General features: G+C 40.1%; 1 pseudogene; it reads left to right on the top strand.

Annotated features, from left to right (window-relative positions):
• Positions 1–11,344: 11,344 nt before the first annotated feature.
• LOC125110411 (uncharacterized) lies at positions 11,345–11,443 on the top strand (annotated as a pseudogene).
• The last annotated feature ends 7,155 nt before the right edge of the window (positions 11,444–18,598 follow it).

Genomic DNA, 18,598 nt, shown 5'->3' with positions numbered 1-18,598 from the left:
TCTAATCGGAGCTGTTGCTGCTGGCCTATGCCAGAGCAATGGCAATGCCAGATCCGAGCCACATCTGAGACCTACACTACAGCTCACAGCAACGCCAGATTCTTAACCCACTGAGCGGGGCCAGAGATCAAACCCACAAACTCATGGTTCCTAGTCGGATTTGTTTCCGCTGCGCCATGACGGGAACTCCATCTTGCATTTCTATATACTAACAATGAAAGATCAGAAAGAGAAATTATGGAAATAATCCCATTAACCATCATATCAAAGAGAGTAAAATACCTAGGAATAAGCTCACCTAAGGAGGCAAAAGACCTGTACTCTGAAATCTATAAGATGCTGATGAAAGAAATGGTAGATGATACCAACAGATAGAAAGATATGCCATATTCTTGGATTTGAAGAATCAATATTGTCAAAATGACCATACCCCCAAGACAATCTACAGCTCTAGTGCAATCTCTATGAAATTACCAATGATATTTTTTACAGAACTAGAACAATTTTTTTTAATTTGTATGGAAACACAGAAGATTTTTAATAGCCAATGTAGTCCTGAGAAAGAAAAATGGAGCTAGATGAATCAGGCTCCCTGCGACTATACTACAAAGCTATAATCACCAAAACAGTATGGTACTGGAACAATAACAGAAATATAGATCAGTGGAACACTATAGAAGACCAGAAATAAACCCACACATCTATGGTCAATTAATCTATAACCAAGGAGATAAGACTATACAATGGAGAAAAGACAGAATTTTCAATAAGTAGAGCACTTATGTAAAACTGGAGCGCTACATGTAAAAGAGTGAAATTAGAAAACTCTAACACCATATTAAAAAAACTCAAGATGGGTTAATGACCTAAATGTAAGATTGTATTCTGTAAAATTCTTAGAGGAAAACATAGGCAAAATACTCTTTGACACAAACTGCAGCAATATAATTTTGGATCCACTTCTTAGGGTCATAAAAATAAAAATGAAAATAAACAAATGGGACCTAATTAAATTTAAAAGCTTGTTAACAGCAAAGGAAACAATTAAAAAGAAAATGAAAGGACAACCCACAGAATGGGGGAAACAAAGAGACCAACAAGGATTAATCTCCAAAATATACAAAAAACTCATGCCACTCAATATTAAAAAAGCAAACAACACAATCAAAAAAAGGGCAAAAGAGGGAGTTCTTTTTTTGTTTGTTTGTTTTTTTTTTTGGTCTTTTTGCCTTTTCTAAGGCCACTCCCACAACATATGGAAGTTCCCAGGCTAGGGGTCTAATCAGAGCTATAGCCACTGGCCTATGCCAGAACCACAGCAACATGGGATCCGAGCCGTGTCTTCAACCTATACCACAGCTCATGGCAATGCCAGATCCTTAACCCACTGAGCAGGCCAGGGATTGAACCTGCAACCTCATTGTTCTTAGTCAGATTTGTTAACCACTGAGCCACGACAGGAACTCCAAGAGGGAGTTTTTGCTGTGGTTCACCAGTAACTAACCCAACTAGTATTCGTGAAGATGCGGGTCCAATTCCTGGCCTCACTCAGTGGGTTAGGGATCCAGCATTGCTGTGGGCTGTGGTGTAGGTCATAGATGTGGCTTGGATCCCACATTGCTGTGGCTGTGGTGTAGACCATAAGCAGCAGCTCCAATTCAACCCCTAGCCTGGGAACTTCCGTATGCTTCAGGTGCAGCCCTGAAAAGTAAAAAAATAAAAATAAAAATAAAAATAAATGAAATGAAATGAAATGGCAAAAGCTCTAAATAGACGTTTCTCCAAAGAAAACATACAGATGGCAAAAAAGGAAAAGATGCTCAACATCTTTGAGCATCTTTTTATTAGAGAAATTCAGATCAAAAGTATAATGAGCCATCACTTCACACCAGTCAGAATGGTCATCATCAAAAAGTCTACAAACAACAAATGCTGGAGAGGGTATGAAGAAAGGGGAACTCTCCTACCCTGTTAGTGGGAATGTAAATTGGTACGATCACTGTGGAAAACAGTATGGATGTTCCTCAAAAAACTAAAAATAGAATGGCCAAATGGTCCAGCAATCCTATTTCTGGGCATATGTCCAGAGAAAACCACAATTCAAAAAGATACATGCACCCCAATGTTTATTTTCAATAACCAAGACATGGAAGCAACCTATATTTTCACTGACAGGGGAATGGATAAAGATATGGTACATGTATACAATGGAATATTACTAAGCCATAAAAAAGAATGAAACAATGCCATTTGCAGCAACATGGATGGACCTAGAGATTATCATACTAAGTGAAGTAAGTCCAACAGAGAAAGACAAACATTGTGTATCACTTATAGGAGGAATCTTTTAAAAAATGATACAAATGAACTTATTTACAAAACAGAAACAGACTTTGAAAGCAAATTTATGATTACCAAAGGGGAAGGTTGGGCAGTGGGGGGAGAGAGACGGATTGGGGGTTTGGGACTGGCATGTGCACACTATTATATATGGGATGGATGGTCAATAGGGACCTGCTATATAGCACAGGGAGCTCAACTTAATATTCTCTGATGACCTATATGGGGAAGAAATCTGAAAAAGAATAGGCATGTCTATGTGTATCACTGAATACTTTGTTGTATAGCAGAAATTATGACAACATTGTAAATCAACTTTACTTCAATAACACTTTAAAAAATGGAACCAAAAAGAATATAAAACACACACAAAAAAACCCAAAAACACAAAATATGTTCAAACCATGACTGCTATTTCTTATTCTCCTTTTGAATGGAAAATTCGTTGTGGTTATCTTATTCCCTACTCCACCATTGTAACTACAAAGGTGTTTGAGTGTAGATCACTTACTTGTCTTTTTAATTCACAGGTCTCCAGAGCCCGGGGCATCACATCTTAATTAGATAAGAAGGACTACATGTCCACTGGAGAGCCTGGATTGTGACATAATGCAGTTAGTGATGAAAGATTCTAGGTTAGTGATGGGGGTAAAGGTACTTCATGTGTGGGAGGATGACTAAAGCAGATAATGAGTGGCCAGAATGGAGGACTGCAGCAGACACTGACTACATGCTCACTAATCTTATTTCCTCCTCTTGGGACTATGGGAGCGCTATAGTTCAAATTGTCTCTTGTGGTTAGATCATCTAGACTGAAGCCATATGACTTGTGAAATGTGAAACAAAATGGACTCACTTATTTCAAGATTTTTTTTTTTTTTTTAGAGTCGTACCCACATCATACGGAAGTTCCCAGGCTAGGGGTGGAATTGGAGCTGCAGCTGCAGGCCTCTGCCCTATGCCACAGTCACAGCAATGCCAAATCTAAGCCATGTCTGCAACCTACACCACAGCTCATGGCAATGCCAGATCCTTAACCCACCGAGCGAGGCCAGCAATTGAACCCGCATTCTCATTAATACTAGTCAGGTTCATTAACACTGAGTCACAGTGAGAACTCCTCAAGGGATTTTCCAATGGAGCTAGGAGTCCAGTAAGGAGGTAAATTTACATAGTAAGGCATTTTTGAACTGGGCCAAACCACAAATATTCCAAAGACTCTGCAAGAATGCATGTGACTTGTCACAATAACAGATTTTTCCCTCTCTAGGTACAGCCTTAGCACTCAGTCATGTTTAGCCAACACTAGCTTCTGCCTTCAGCGCTTCTTAAAATTCTTTGTAATGCAAACCTCCCTTCTTTGCCTTTAAAAAATCCTGACTTTTCCTCCCTATGGACACAGGGTTGCTACCGGACTCTGTGTGTCTGTGTTTCCTGAATTGCAATCCTTTGATCCCAAATAAATACCTTTTTGCTTAATTATAGAATGTGGACAGAAGCCCTTTGTGCTACTTGGAGACCAGGCTCCTTAAGCTGCCCTTCATAATTGTTTATGCACGCTCTCCACTGGTCCAAGTCTGTAAGCAAAGGATTCTGAGAGTGGAACTTTCCTGAATCAACATTTGGAAGAGAGCTGCTGAAGGGAGCTGCCAGACTAACTTTGGATTGTGGCTTTGTCAGGTCACTTAGATTTTGAAATGGCAAAGACAGTAGCTGTCAGATTGAAAGATATAATACATGGAGTTCCCTGGAGGTCCAGTGCTTAGGATTCAGCATTTTCACTTCTGGGGCCCAGGTGTGACCTCTGGTCTGGGAACTGAGATCCCCCATTAAAGCTGCTGCACCCTGCAAGGGGGAAAAAGTACAATACAGAAGAAATTTTGTGAGCACATTAAAAAAATATGTAGATAGTAATAAGTAATCCTTGTACAGTCTGAATTTTTTTTCTGTTGGAATGTTGGAAAAGAACGGGGATCATATTAAAGGGGATTCTTGAATGTCTTGGAATATAGCAGAGTACTTTCCAAGTGTAGATAGAATTGCCAGTGAAGAAATAGACACTGTGGACAAAGAATGTCACCTGCCATTCCAGTAAAGAATGAATATTACCTTCCATCAAAGCCATTGGCCCCTGGAACTGCCCCCAACAGTGCACCCTGAGGGTAATTCAGGATGGAGTAAAACAGGATACTGACCCTAGAGAGTTAAGATACATAGCAAAGGAACAGTTTCAATGAACCTGGATTCTTGCATCTTCCCATATATAGAAAGGCTCTAACATCATTAACTTGAGTTGCCTTTTTTTATGATTAGCAGTAGTCTTGATGTTTGACCCCTTTATTTTTTTCCCCAGCAAAAACTTCTAGATATCCTGGCTCCTCCTTTGCCTCTTTGGAGCAGTTTCCTTAGAGCAGTCTGAGGCTATAGTCCTCAGTAATGTCCCTAAATAAAACATAATTCTCAACTTTTAGGTTGGGCATTTTCTTCCAGTTGACAGATAGCAAAATGGAAATGAAGAATTAGCTCTTCAAAACAGGATAAAAACCAGCAACAAGCCAGGGGAAGATAAGAAGTAGTCTTAGGGATCCCCAGGCTTTGGGATGGGATGAAGGGAGGTGTTGGGAAGTCATGGAAGTGACTGGGAAAAAAAAAATCTGTGGAGGGGAAGGGACTTTTAGTGAGTCCCATGGGTGGGACTTATGTGTTACCTGCAGCTGTTTTACTGAAGGAACAGCTTCAGGACCAAGGAGAACATGAGGCTCAGAATTGCTCATCTAAGACGTGAGTGGTTAAGAACTCCAAGGGAAAAACTTTAGTCAGTGCATAACATGATAGAAATCTGATTTTAAGGGAAGTGAATTATTAGAAAGTTTGAGGAGAAAGAAGAATCAAATTTTTGAAAGGGAGTCAGATTTGCTGACTTTTTCATCTTTAACAGTTTCTCTAGAAATAAATTCCACACATATTTTATATTTCACGACACTTGCCACCCTTCCCTTTAAAATGTATCCCATTCATAAGGAGATAAATTTATTCCTTTTTTTTTTGTCATTCCTAGTGTGTAGAGCACTCCAAGTACACTGTATACTATGAGTATGAAAAGAACAAAGATTTTAGTCTTTAAAGAGTTTGCAATTCATTTAAACAAAATCTGTATCATAGCAGTGATCTCTGTACTCAGCAGTGAAGCTAGAAGGATAAGTAAGTTACAGCTCACACCCTCAAGGAGTGAACAGTCAATTCTTTAGTAGGGCTATTATTCTTTACTCAACTCCACTGTGTGCAGAATTTTCCCCACACCACCAAGCAAGTTCCTATCACCAGCTGGACGTCCTGCAATTCAGTTCAGTCCTGATACCATCTACCCAGAGATAGCATCAGATTCCACAAGTTATGAGCTTAGTCCCACAAGCCTGTCCTCCATTTCAGATGCCAATTCCAAATCCAGGTTGCCCCTGTGCTTCTGACTGACTGCCTATAAATAAGAAGTTCCCATGCCCCCTTGGGTTCGATTGACTTGCTAGATCAGCTTACAGAACCCAGAAAATGAATTTACTCGCTAGATCGCCAGTTTATTATAAAGGATTGTTTTAAAAATATAAATCAACAGCCAGAAGAAGAGATTCAAAGTAACTCCTGATGTCCTGGAGTTTGGTACCTGGCATGGTGGCATGTGGAAATGTTTTGGTTCAGCAACCTGGAAGTTCTTCCAACCCTTTCCTTTTGGGTTTTTTTTAAGGATTCATTACAGAGGCATGAATGATCACTAGCCTTGGATGACTAAACTCAATTTCCGGCCCCTCTCCCCACCCTGGAAGGCAGGAGGTAGGACAAAAGCATCTAACCCTCTAATCCTGTGGTGGGTTCCCCTGGCAACTAGACTCCATCCTTGGAAGATCTAGGGGTAGTTTAAAAGTCACTGATTAACATAACAAAAGACAGGTTTTTTTGTTTGTTTGTTTTTGCTCTAGCCACTGAGGAAATTCTTAGGGTTTTAAAAGCTCTGTACCAAGTCTGGGGATGAAGACCAAATATGTATTTCTTATTATAAATCATACCATCACGACAACCTAGATATGTAAAGATACTGTTATAATCCAGTGAAATGGCATAGTGGTTAAGAGAATAGACTTTTAATCCAAATTACCTGGGTTCCAAACCAGGTTTTTAGTTTACTGGGTGCAAGACCTATGAATAGTTCTTTAACATTTGTTTGCTCAATGGGGATAATAATAGAACCTTCCTCAGAGAGTTATTTTGAAGTTTGAGTTAACATATCTAAAGAACCTAGAACAATGTCTAGCACATACAACTACTACATATATAAACTATGACTATAACAGAAAAATCTGTTACTAAACCCAAGTTCATATGCCAGGCCCACAGTGAGCCCAAACAATGTGAAATGTCAGAGTTTGGGGCAGAGAAAGGTTTATTGCAGGGCCAAGCAAGGGGAATGGGCAGCTTGTGCTCAAAAGACCTGAACTCTCCTATGGTTTTCAGGAAAGGTTTTATAGGGAAAATTTAGGGGCAGGGCTGCAAGGTGTGTGAATTTCTTCTGATTGGTTGGTAGTGAGGTAACAGGGCTGTTCCAGGACTCCTGTGCTCAGCCTAAAGTTACCATCCTCCACCCTGGTCAGGGCCGTAGTTCCTAAAGAACTCAAAGATATATTATTATGTGTATTCCTAGCGGAGGAACCAGGACTGTGCCCCATGGCTGCACTATTTCCCCACCTCTTTCGGTTGTGCCCAAGGCATGCAGAAGTTCTCTAGGCCAGGGATCAAACCCAAACCACAGCAGTGACAATACTAAATCCTCATCAGCTCGACTACCAGGGAACTCCTGCACTATGGTTTTTTGACTGCTTTTTCTTTGTCTCTGCATTCCCTCTCTTTCCTGATTAGCAACTGTTTGATTGTGCCTTTTGGAACTCAGGAAAGGTCTAGGAGATTGAATCCTTTTTGCTATAAACTAGAAGTGGGGGGCACAGAAAGTCTTTTGTACCCAGGAGGGCTCCACGAGGTCCTGCTTGGTTTCAGACTCACATTTTTGACATTTCCTCTCCATGTTACTAGTTTTAAAACTTGCTCAACCTAGGAGTAACAACTCACGTGAGGGTTTCATGGTGGATACCAAAGCTTTGCCATGTCCCCTCATGCCCCAGCATCACCCCCAGTTTCTTGTTTGCAAGAAAAAGATTTCAATCTCCTAGACCTTCCCTGAGTTCCAAAGTGCAGATTCAAACATTTTCTAATCAGGAAAATGAGGGAATGCAGAAACAAAGGAAAAGAAGTTAAGAAACAGCAGAGCAGTAGGAAAGCAGAGTCCTAGTTCCTACTCGAGGAATATAAATAGAAATATTTCTGAGTTCTACAGGAACTAAGGTCTCTGCTGGGGTGGAGGATGGTAACTGCATGCTGAGACCCCAGACTGGTTGCAACCAGCAGGCTGATGATGGAGATCCCTGGATCACCACCCTGTCACCCCACCACCAACCAATCGCATGAAGGTCACATACTCTGCAGCCTTTCCCCCCAACTTTGCTTATAAAAAGTCTTCCCCGAAAACAAAAGGAGAGTTCAGGTCTTCTGGGCAGAAGCCACCCATTCTCCTTGCACAATCCTCTCTCTGCTCCAAGCTCTGATGTTTTGGTTTACCTGGCCTCACTGTGCGTCAGGCATAAGGACTTGCTTTTGGCAACAAAATGAGTCAACGGCATTGTCCAATGGCAGGAGACAAGATGTCTAAATCATACAGCAACCTTCAACTGATCAGTTTAGCTAAACGAGTACAAAAGCTCACACACCATCTAAGAAGCCCTTTCCAGGTAAGAAGGGAATGGTTTGTGAAGCCACTGAAAAATGACTGCCTCTTCTTAATAAGATTTCTTTGCCTATCGAAAATGAGAAACTGTTAATTTCTCAATTTCATTCCCAGGGAGGTTAAAGATTCCAGAGATTACTGTGAATGTGTTTGCACAGCATTTAGAAGATTATAAGAAAAGTGAAGAAAGCTGAAGAGAAACACCTGTTTTCGACATCCGCCCCGGGGCTTTGTAACCAAAGCACCACCCGCTTCTTTTGGGGGTGACTACACCCTTTTTTTTCCAGGCATTGTAGTCTCATATATATATATATATATGCTTATATATATATATATATATATATATATATATATATATAAGCATTTGTCTCTCTGACAAAGTTTCATTGTCAGGGAGTTTCTAGATAAGGATCTCTGAGTTAAAATCCCAAATTATATGCATCCATCCACCCTTACGTTATAATTACTCTCTTGAGGCTTTTAAAAAAATAACTACACACATCAACAGTTTCACAACTGTTTAAGTGAGTGGTAAGATGAGTAGGCAAACTCCTAGGGAAGTTACACAGATGACCACATTGTCAAAATGTTTATTTTTCATGATGGCATCAAGGGGCAAAGTTTGAAGGTTACATCAACATAATGCTACTGGCTTGGCACTTCAGAACAAAATTAAAGAGATTTGTCAGGGTTGTTGCCTTAGCTGCATGCTACCTACTTTAGGGTTTTTCCTCAAAAGAACATCATGAAGTATTTTGGGTGGACATTAAATAATTTTTCCTTTAAGAACCACAGCTTAGAGTTCCGGCTGTGGCTCACTGGGTTAAGAACCCAACACAGTGTCCATGGCGATGCAGGTTCAATCCCTGGCCTCGCTCAGTAGGTTAAGGATTCGGTGTTGCCACGAGCTGTGGCATGGTTCACAGAAGTGGCGTGGATCTGGCATTGCTATGGCTGTGGCAGCTGGTGTTCTGATTTGACCCCTAGCCTGGGAACTCCCATATTGCCACAGTGTGGCCCTAAAAAGAAAAAAAAAAAAAAAGAATCACAGCTAAATCTGGTATTTGCTTTATTATGTCTTTATATGATGATAACTAGACATCAATAATTTATTTCTCTATTTTCACTTTAGTCAAATATTTCCCAGAATGAAATTAGAAGAAAGGAATTTCCTGCATATATGTAAAATCAATTATGAAACAACACACACCATAGATTATTAGAATTGAGAAAGATATCAACTCTACTTTTTTTAAAAAAAATAGTTTCTTTTTTTTTTTTTTTGTCTTTTTAGGGCTACACCTATGGCATATGGAAATTCCCAGGCTACGAGCTGAATCGGAGCTGTAGCTGCTGGCCTATACCACAGCCACAGCAACGCAGGATCCAAGTAGCATCTTCAACCTACACTACAGCTTACGGCAACCCAGATCCTTAAACCACTGAGGGAGGCCAGGGATCGAACCTGCGTCCTCATGGATGCTAGTCAGATTTGTTTCCACTGAGCCACAATGGGAGCTCCTTGACTTTACTAATGAATAAATTATTTGGTCAGGAGATGAAGTGATTTGCACATTCTGATTACATAGGAGTTGCAAATTTCCTTAAGTCATTTCTGGGCCCTTTATCTTAATTTCTAACTCACATTAACATTATATAAGTGATCAGACATTTCATGGAACAGCCCTTGATACTGGGAATAAGCTGGGCTTCCCTTTTCATATCGCATGCTTTCAAGCTGTCTATCTTTCTGGCCAGGTGGAGGCTGGCACTTGGGTGACAGCTCCCTGTAGTAGTAGAATTGGTGAATTGCCAGAAGCTTACTTGCCTGGACCCAGAACATCCTTCTATATTAGTATGATAATACTTTTGCTTTCATTAGCTCATCATCTTCTTTTCTTTTTTCTTTTAAGGGCTGTACCTGCAGCATATGGAGGTTCCTGGGCTAGGGGTCAAATTGGAGCTATAGCTGCTGGCCTACACCACAGCCACAGCAACACCAGATCTGAGCTGCATCTTCGACCTACACACAGCTCATGGTAACACGGGATCCTTAGCCCACTGATCTAGGCCAGGTATGGAACCCATATCCTGATGGATACTTGTCAGGGTCATTACCGTTGAGCCACAATGGAACTCCTCTTAATTCATCGTTTTTAAATGGTGTACTTAGGCCTGTTTATTGTGCTCTTGTCACAGAGTCCATCTTTATGTACTCCCAGCACTCAGGCTAAAAAAACCAAAAATTTCATCACCAAGGTCTTCTTAGAAATAAAATAACTATTACTTTTTCTTGTTTATTATAAACATTTGAAAAATACATTAAAATAGAAAGAATAAAATGGAAGAAAAATCACTTGATATGACATAATCATGTTATTTGGAGGAAAAAAAATTTGTGTTTGTTCTTAACCTAGAAATAGTAAATAAGTGTTCATTGTAGAAACTTTGAACAATACTGATCATCAAAAAGAAGTTAAAAAATAATCTAGATGTGATGTAGAAATATCCACTGTTATATTACTGTGCAGTATTTTTGTTTTCTCTCTCTATTAATTTGGGATTTGATTTTTTCAGATTTTTGGGGGTTTGTTTTTGGTCTTTTTGTCTTTTCTATGGCTGCACCCATGGCATGTGGAGGTTCCCAGGCTAGGGGTCTAATCAGAGTTGTAGCCTACACCACAGCCACAGCAACGCAGGATCCGAGTTGCGTCTGCGACCTACACCACAGCTCACGGCAACACTGGATCCTTAACCCACTGAGCAAATCCAGGGATTGAATCTGCTACCTCATGGTTCCTAGTTGGATTCGTTAACCACTGAGCCACAACGGGAACTCTCAGATTTAAATAATATCAAAATAATAATTAAAAAAATACAGGAGTTCCCGTCGTGGCACAGTGGTTAACGAATCCGACTAGGAACCATGAGGTTGCGGGTTCGGTCCCTGCCCTTGCTCAGTGGGTTAACGATCCAGCGTTGCCGTGAGCTGTGGTATAGCTCGCAGACACGGCGTGGATCACCAGTTGCTGTGGCTCTGGCGTAGGCCAGTGGCTACAGCTCCGATTCGACCCCTAGCCTGGGAACCTCCATATGCCGCGGGAGCGGCCCAAAGAAATAGCAAAAAGACAAAAAAAAAAATACAAACACTCCAAAGAAAAATGCAAGCAAGCCTAGTGCTTGTTTCCACTGTAAAAATGCTAAATTTGGAAGCATCAGGGAAAATTAGCATAGCCTCTGCTAAGGATGACACAAATTTGTGAAATGTTACTTTTAAATTACATAAGATAAATATTACACCTCAATAAAAGCCCAAGCCTACACTGTCTCATAACAAGGCTGGTCCTTAATAAATTACGACAGTGAAATAATCCTTTTTGACATGGTGCAATTGCTATAGGTGTCAGGGCAGATTTGGCGACAAAGGCTCCTGAGCTGCCGAGCGTGTACTCATCAGCTTCACTGACCATGGGTGAGGCTTTTTTCTGTGTTCCACACCCCTGCCTCTTTGCAAGGTACATCTGAGGGCAAGATTCTTCTTGACTTAACTACCTTTCTACTTTTGAGTTGCAATAAAGTTATGTCACCATGGGTTCTGTCTTCTTCCTTCCCATCCTAAGATCAGAATAAGAGGATTATGAGGATATTAAAAGAGACCTCCAGGTGGAAAGCATTTGGCCTTGACGTCATGTAGAAAGAAGAGGTTAAAGAGATAAGAACTCTATTTTGCACTGTTTTTAAAAATGAAGTATAACTGATTTACATTGTTGTACGAATTAATTCCTGCTGTACAGCAAAGTGACTCAGTTGCCTGTAAAGGCATATGCCACATGTTGGGGTATATATACACTCTTTATATATATATATATATGTATATATTCTTTTTTCGACATTCTTTTCCATTATGACTTATCATAGGACATTGAATATAGTTCTCTGTGCTGTACAGTAGGACCTTGTTGTTTATGCCCTCTGTGTAATAAGAACTCACATCTGCTAACCCAATCTCCTACTCCATCCCTTCCCCATCCCCACCTCCCTGGCAACCACAAGTCTGTCCTTGTGGAGAGACAATAATTCTAGAATTGAGGAGTCGTAAAAATAGGTGGAAGGATTTCCTCTCAATCTTCTATTATTCAACCAACAAACTGTGAACATTTGCATGGTTTTTAGGATGAAGAATTTAATACTAGAAATGGAAAACTAGAGGCTGGCTATCACCTCCAAGGTTTAGGGGACTTATTTGCTAAACTTATTCCCTAAATGCCATTTATAGAAGTAGGGGAACGCATTTTCTTTTAAGAAAAGCAAGCTTGCTTGGCAATATCTCAACTTTTCATTAGGAATCAGTCAATTTGATTTTTCTATTTCTGATTGTCTCAGATGCTTAAACAGCATCCTTTTATAAAAACCTCTCCAAGTGGTCATCTGGATGAAGCAGGTTTCATTGTCTCCACTAAAAGTGAAGTAGTGCCTTCTTTGCAGCACTCAGATAGATGGTTAAGGCTTCCCCTCCCACCCCAGATGAGAGATATTAATATAGAAAAAGTCTGCCACTCTGATTTGCAATATTTATAGAAACTCCAATTTTCTTTTTAAAATATTTTTATTTTTGTTTCTTTTAGGGCTGCAGGCAGCATATGGAGGTTCTCAGGCTAGAGGCTGAATCGGAGCTGTAGCTGCCAGCCTACATGATGGCAAATATTTCTAACGCATAATTTACTATGACATATTTCTCTGGATACAAGCCTTTGTTGTTTGATATAAATGAATATTTTCAAATCATTTTTCAGGAGAAATAGCACAATATATGTACCCATAGTACTTAAGACCAAGTCGCTCATTGCATATGTGCTGTACGAGGCAAGTTTCCTGTAAAGGCATATGCCACACATTGCAATATTTGCCAAAGTTAGTTTCTACAGATTATTATGCATTTGTCATGCCTAATGAGAGCTTGTGTATACACAAGAAGATGTGTCAGGACCACCTGGCAATTAATCCATTAAAAATATTGCTATACTGCTTTTTAAAAAAAGTGGGAGGGGGCAAGGCATAAAATTTTAATATATATCTCTTTCCAGTGGAAATAAAAGATATCAAATTATTTGAAATCCAGATAAGGATGTAAATTGATGAGTAAATCATGCAGGATAGGTGAGAGAGAGTTTTCAAGTGAAAGAGACTTGAATTGCTTTTTTTTTTTCCTTGGACAAGACTTATTAATGATTTACCTGGTTCCTAGCTGTGCTTCATTTGAGAGCAAAAGACATTTTGCCATGGACTGTAATTATTAACATTTATCCTACTCCTTTTTTAGTAGGTTGAAACTATCCTGGGATGTTTTTCTAGCTCACCTATTTCTTGGTGAAATTTTTTAAGGGTTTTGTTGTTGTTGTTGTTGTTGTTGTTTTTTTGAAGGATATTGTAAATTTTTGTATCAGGAAGGAGTTTTTTTGTTAAGTGGCAGGAGTTTTGTTTGTTTGTTTTGTCTTTGTTTTTTGGCAATGCCCTTATTTAATTTTACCCATTTGTTTTTGTGGCATGCCCTTATTTAATTTTACCCATTGTTATTACCCCGCAATGCCTGTGCCTCTGGCAGCAACCGACACTTAGCTGCCAAGGTCAGATTACCATTCCAGGCCTGTATACCAAGTGTATCTAAGGGCCCTTCTGGGCTCCTGTGGTAATGGATAACCTCAAATTATCTTGCTTTTTCTTTTTTCAGTTTTTCCACTATTTCTTTGCATAATCTCTAAAGTTATACATTAGAAAAATTTGAGAAGATGGGGGAAAAAAAAACCAAACTGGAATGCTTGGGTTTCCTAGCACTCCTAGGAAAAAAACAAAAACAAAAACAAAGCAAAACAAACAAACAAAAAAACCCAGACTGTATAGAAAATAAATAGGAAGATGTCAAAATATCATTGGATTAAAGTTTCCTCCTCTTTCTTCTTTTCCTCCTTCTTTTTCTCACTTCCCCCTCCTCATATTTCTTCTTTCCCTTCCTCAAATAATTTCTGCGATATCCAGGGGCAATGGTTACAAAATATTCTAGTCCTAAGAAGAATATACATTCTCCTCTCAATAGAAAGATAGAGCTGTATATCCACAGGCTTGCATGTAAAGTTTTAGGAGACTGGTTTAAAGCACAAAACTGTCGTGTTAGGTCTCTGCATTAGAAATATTTCTTTTTTTTATTATTATTACTCAAATGAATTTATCACATCTGTAGTTGTATAATGATCATAACAATCTGATTTCACAGAATTTCCATCCCACAGCCCAAGCACGTCCCCCACCCCCCAAACTGTCTCTTCCGGAGACCATAATTTTTTCACCCCACATTAGAAACATTTCTAAGAATAAATATTTGTTGCATGAATAAATGACTGAATCAGTAGCTTGGTGTGTTCCAGGTTCTGTTCCATTCATTCAGTGGATAATCTCAGCAATGAAAAGGATAAGAGAAGTAGCCTCCTAAAGAGACACTTACGATAGGACCTCATGGTAGCTCACAGATTCCACAGACTGAGGGGAGACTGAGACCTGAATCCCAAATAGTACCTACTGCTTGGTAGCTTGTATAAGCTTGGATTTTGTAGAACAGGGCTGATCAGAGACTCTCAGTTTAATTATGCATTCCAGGTACTTAATGTTTGAGATGTGTTACACTGTGTTGGTGGCACAAATACTTGTCCAGTACTTCAGATATGCCCTATGAGTGCCAGAAAAGGAGTGAAGGTAAAGAATATTTCATTTGTCAATATTCCAAAAACAATTCCTTTAGGGAAATTCATGAAATAGTTCACAGCATCCAGTCTCACACTATACTATCTATTTCTGATTATAGCTGATGTCCAAACCCCTAAGCTTAATCAGCAGTGTTTCCAGAAATAAGTAAAATTTCTCCCTAAATTAACTGATATTTATGTATTTATTAAATATGGTTCTCCATTGCTCATCCTTTGAAATTTTTAAGCATCACATTCAAAATTAATATGATCAGATTAATGAATAAAATTTAGTCCTATCTCTTCAGCATATAGGGACACTAGGGGACCACACAGAACATTATTATGTTATATCCTTATTATAGGAAACATGGGATAAAGATGGAAGACTGGGGACCATGTTACCATCTGCATTGTTCCCCCTCATGATGTGCCCTGACTGTGTGCTGACTTCCTGACACCGTGTGCCACTCCTTTGGAATACATACACCTAGCACTGTTGGAGTTAATGACTGTCAAGCCACTACTATAGGTATTCTTTCACTAACACCTTTAAATAAATTTAGAACTCCTCATCGCTGTACTTATTGTGTTCCCAATATCTGGTCATCATTTCATTTCCTCCTCCCTCTCCACTGTATTGGGAAATGGTCCTTCCTGAAGTGAGTTCTATAGAAAGATGATAGAGAAATATTCAATAAACAATAAAAGCAGTGAGGAGGACAGTCAACACTAGCAGATTACCTTGGAATAATCATATTAGAGGACTGAGCTAATACTGGGAAGCCATAGTTTGGTATTAAAGGGTGGCAACCAGGAGCAAATGACTGAGTTACAGAGCAGGACAGACCAGACAGAGAAAGGAATGAAATACAGATGATGGCTATCATTGAGGAGTGGTCAGGGTAGGGTGAATTATCAGCAGGGAAAAAAGTCTATTTCAGGATTGACACCACAGATCCTGAACTACAGCTCAAAACATACTGACATCTATGAACACTGTGGGTCGGGCTGAGATTAAAGCACAGATGGTCTGAAGACCTGCTCTGATTTCTAGCTCTGGGATTTTCTCTGGTTTCCACTCAATGCCCCATCCTCCTTAAAGTTCTTTGCACTGACTACTATCTTTCTCCCCATAAAATAGTTTCTCTGATACTGCCTTCCAGAAACTGGGGTCTAGCCTTCGGAGTTAAGGTTTCTACAATAAGGATTTGCTAGGATAGTCAGACTGCTGCCTGGGACTGTGCCTACCGCCTGCTGGCAGACTGCCCTCCTGAATGCCTTATCCATCTTTGGTTACATTTTTTTTTTCTTTTTCTTTCTACCTTTTCTAGGGCCAATCCTGCGGCATATGGAGGTTCCTAGGCTAGGGGTTGAATCAGAACTGTAGCCACCGGCCTACACCAGAGCCACAGCAACGTGGGATCCGAGCTGCATCTGTGACCTACACCACAGCTCAGGGCAATGCCAGATCCTTAACCCACTGAGCAAGGCCAGGGATTGAACCCGCAACCTCATGGTTCCTAGTTGGATTTGTTAACCACCGAGCCACGACGGGAACTCCTTCGGTTACATTTCCCTCACCTGGAATTCAATTGTTTCCTTGCCACTATTCTTTCTGGGTAGTGTGCTCTCCTTTGTTTCTCTGAGCAGATGCTTTTGTAAGGCTGGGTCTATGCCTACTTGCCTTTAGATGGAGCTGGTGCTACACCTGTATTTTGAACTGTCTCAATGGTAAACAAATTGTGGTCCTCATTCATTCATTCATCAAACATCACTTACATTCCTATTATGTGTTTAGCATTGTGCTAGGTCCTTGAGACAGAGTGACAGAAATAACCATGGGTGGACACAGGCACTCGCTCATACTGCCAACAGGAGTGTAAACTGGTAAACTACATTTGGGGAGCGATTTGACAATACAACATTTTGTAAGGTTGCACATGGACATTTCCTATTATCCAGCCATTTCCTATCTATCTCTGTTTATACTTATAAAAGCACTTATTTCTCTGAATTTGCTTCACTTTCATTTACAACATACCACATGGATTATACAAAATTTATAATCAGTGGACATTTTGTATAGGTACTTTCATAACTATAAAGTGAAATAAAATTATTAGCATAAGTAGAATGGATTTGTTAAAAATAACCCAACATGGGAAGCCTCAATACCGTCTCTTGTTTTTTTCTGATACTTCATAGTCTGTATGACATCAAACAGCTTGAGTTGACAGTGATTCTCTAGCGATTCTCCAAAAAAACTAAAATACCACATCTCCTTGGATAATGAAACTCAGTTGGAGCTTCACTCTTTTTCTTATCTTTGTTCTTATTTCACCTAGCCTACAGTATGTGGACATTCCTGTTCCAGGGACTGAACCTGTGTCCCAGCAGCCACCTAAGACACTGCAGTGACAACGTCAGATTCTTAACCCACTGTGCCACAAGACAAAGTCTTCCCCTCTTATGATTTTGCAGTTCCTTCCAAACAGAAGGCATCCACCCTACTACCATGTCATATCCAATCCCAATTATTTCTTCTCCTGTCAAAATTCTCAGTCTTCAATCTCAGGGCAGCAGATCCTTCCAAACCCAAATACAACCACACAGACATATACTTTCAACTCCTTCATATATACAACTCACTTTTATACAGTTCCACTACGCATGTGTGCAAAATGTTCATGCTAATCAAACATTCACGACAACGGAGGAAAGTATAAGGTTTAAGATATGTTCTTCTGTGAGAAGGTGTGACTCGCATCTGAATCAATGATACTCTCTCTGCAGCCATTAAAACACATCACTGTTTTTATCTTTTTCCTTACTTACTGACTCCAAAGAAAACTGCTTGATTTCTGTTCTATTTAAGCCCAAAGCCTGCCAACACAACTTCCTGGGAAGTTAAAACAGAATGAAAAACAAGTGAGAAAGTGGTTGTAGGTAAATGTGAAGAGGTAATTGAGAGGTGACCCCCTGCCCCAAGAACTTGTATAACCCGTGTCTCCAGCTTTAGCAGCTTGTCATTACAAATTGAGGTTCTCTTTTATTTTTGTGTCTACATAATTACAGGAAAGACTGTCTATCCACTTCCCAGATTGTCTATCTTACCTGTGTATCTATCACACTGCTTAGAGAGTTTCCAAGACATTGCCTTGCATGTGGCTAGGAGCTTTGCTGCAATCTGGTCCCTCCCTGCAGCCTCCCCATCCTACTGGCCAAGAGGGTGTTTGTTACTTTTGCTGCTAGAGATGCTGATCAGACCACCGCTCTGCCTATAACTGCCTAGTTCCTTGGAGGAGATACCATTCTTGTAATTCCCCATAAGATGGCTAATACCCTGCTAGGACCCTTTCAAGGCCTGGGTGGCAGAGCAATTGAAAACTCAAATGTTGGGAGTTCCCAATGTGGCTCAGTGGTAACGAAGCCAACTAGTATCCATGAGGATGCAGGTTCGATCCCTGGTCTCACTCAGTAGGTTAAGGATCTGGGGTTGCCGTGAGCTGTGGCACAGGTCACAGACATGGCTTGGATTTGGTGTTGCTGTGGCTGTCCGCAGCTCCGACTGGACCCCTGGCCTGTGAAATTCCATATGCGCACTCACGGTCCTAAAAAGCAGAAAGAGAAAAAAGAAAGAAAAAAGAAAACTCAAAAGTCCACAGAGTTCTGTCTGGTAATGGAAACGTGTGAAAGC

This window comes from Phacochoerus africanus, chromosome 10, assembly GCF_016906955.1.
Source record: "Phacochoerus africanus isolate WHEZ1 chromosome 10, ROS_Pafr_v1, whole genome shotgun sequence".
NCBI classification, from domain to species: domain Eukaryota; kingdom Metazoa; phylum Chordata; class Mammalia; order Artiodactyla; family Suidae; genus Phacochoerus; species Phacochoerus africanus.
The sequence above is the reverse complement of the archived record's forward strand: the minus strand, read 5'-3'. Positions and strand labels throughout refer to the sequence as shown.